Here is a 2,500-nt window from a genome sequence, read left to right as displayed (position 1 = left end):
TTTTTGCTAGTGTTTCATAAAAGGCACTTGTTCTCTTTGAACCTTTAAAAGTAAACAACTGCCCAATTAAGGTGCTGTTTTAAGTAGTATATCATTCTTTTTATGTGACAGATTCATTTTTCCTGATTTTGTTTGTCAGTGAAATATTATTTTCAACCAAAGACTAGCCACTCCATTCTTCACTGATTCAAATCTGTTGAAACAGTGACAGAGAACATACAGATTTCAAAGCAAATACTTATATTAGGCCAGAATGAGTATAGCTTTTTGAGAATAAGATTATATTTGTTTTAAAATTAAGGTGATTTCTTTAAAGCTCTGGATTACATTCAGACTGAATATGAAAAGATTACTAAAATGAACATATAATGAAATATTATTGAAAATTGTTTTAAATTAACTGTTGTATCATTTACATTTTTAAGTTGGTATATAATAAGAAAGAATGCAGCTCATTAGTTAAAGCAAATGGCCACACTAGAGTAAAATTTAGTAGAATCATTATTTTAAATAATAACAGCCTTTAGAAAGTTATCTTAGAGTATATGTACTGAGTAATATCTTAACCTTTAGGTATTGTTCTCAAGAATAATCTTTTAAAAGCACTAGATATAGCTCTTTGAATAGATTCCCTATTATTTGAGAATAATGTCTCTCTTAATAGACAAAAGTTATTAGGAAGATAGTTTTTATTTTGTTTTGAAATATTTTGTTTTCACTATCATAGGATTTAAATGCCTACCAAAGTTGCAAGGTTAGCCTATCTTATATGTTACTTCAAATGAATGCAAGTTTCAGGACAGCCCTTTTCTCCCTTTAGTATATTTATAGGAAATATCATGCTAGCAGAATGCTATAATATTTCTACTGACTCCCTTAAGTCACAGTCCTAAGAATTTATAGCCAAATTCTATTTTGTCTGAGAATACATTAAGTTGCATTTATAAAGGCAAGTGGAAATAGCAATTGAAAATTAACCTTATGGTTTAGAACTAAAAGACAGCAGATACTGAAAGAAATTGCAAAGAAATAACTTTTTCACCCCTCAAAACTCTGATTAGATTTTTCTTAAAAAGAAAACAGAGTAAAATCATGGCTTTACTTTATAGCACTCTGGAGACATTTTATGATAAAGTCTGCAAGGTGTGTTTATAATCGGAGTTTGAAGTTTACTTTGTTCTACAGTTTGTGTATATAAATCTTAAACAAAAGTAAATACAAAAAGTTATGTCTTTCAGATAACATAGAAGTGTAGTCATGTATTGGCGTGTTTGTAGAGTACCTTCTAGAAGTGATTTAACACAATGGGTATAGTAGGTGTCTACAAAAGACACTTCAAAAAGTGTCTACAGAAGATATGTAATAATTTAATAAATAAACATGCAAAAATCTTTGTAAATGTCTTTTCCCTTGGATATGTTTTAAATATATTATATAGTTAGATACTTAATGTTACTGAATTTTTGTCCATCCATGAGTGTGTTTTCTATTGGGCCTTTAAGTTCATTAAGGGTTGAAAGGTCTTTTTTATAAAATAAATGCAGTTACTGCTTTTAATTCTAACATATTCAAACTTTTCAGGAAAAAAGCAAGCTATGTGGAAATATTTAAAAATCTCATGAGAAGTGAAATAAATTTACAAATGTATTTTTACATGGTGTTATTTAATTATACAGTTTGAACAAAGAATTAAATTACTTCTTTAAAGTATAGTGGGCTAATCATTTTTGGCTAAGGTCTCTTATTTAGAAATAAAGTTTAGGAGGCAGTGAGTGATATAAACAAAATAGATTTTTGTTTGCCATGAACTTCTGGCAGAATATGGTCTGTTTTGAGAACAGAATGTTTACCTTTATTTTTATGGCTTTTGTATTTTTATAGAGGTAAGCAATTTGAATTAAATCAGGCATGTATTTAGGAAGAAAGGTTAATGTTTGGAATATATTGTAACAAACACTTAATGATAAATGGATTGGCGGAATAGAGAGGATTGATAAATTATAGCTAGTATTTTTTTCCTAGCATTTCATTTATTGATATTGAAATATTTTTGAGAGCTGGAATATCTTCTTTAAGTTTTAATACTGTATTATAATGGATATGTTCATCAGAGCCATGTCTTTGTTGATATGCTTTGCTGTTTTATATTCACTGAAAAATCAGTAATAAAAAAGCTTTCTCCTGATGACTTACCATCTCTCCCATTCTTTTCTAATCTTCTAAAATTAGTACTAAATACCAGAATGTATAATATATGGAGGTAACATATTTCAAATGTTGTTTCAGATTAACTACACTGAGAAATTATTCTGCATTAGATGTAGAATTTTATTTTGATATTAGGTTTGCAGAACTAATTGTTTGTGTCACTAAGGTCAAAATAGTTGCTAAAAAACTTGATTGCTTTACAGGGTAGATTTGAGCTTGCATTTTGAGCATTCATTAAGTCAGATAATCTTTCTGAATGTTTTATGAGATTGTACTGCTTTGAAGGTGTTTC

The 2,500-nt window shown here is 28.4% G+C and overlaps 1 protein-coding gene across 14 annotated transcripts in view; it reads left to right on the top strand.

Annotated features, from left to right (window-relative positions):
- Positions 1-2,500, top strand: part of FOXP2 (forkhead box P2) — a 661,296-nt gene that overhangs the window by 355,444 nt on the left and 303,352 nt on the right. The gene's annotated exons all lie outside the window — the stretch shown is intronic.

This window comes from Bubalus bubalis, chromosome 8 (assembly GCF_019923935.1).
Source record: "Bubalus bubalis isolate 160015118507 breed Murrah chromosome 8, NDDB_SH_1, whole genome shotgun sequence".
In the NCBI taxonomy this organism is placed as follows: Eukaryota; Metazoa; Chordata; class Mammalia; order Artiodactyla; family Bovidae; genus Bubalus; species Bubalus bubalis.
Note: the sequence above shows the minus strand (reverse complement) of the source record. Positions and strands in the feature narration are given on the sequence as shown.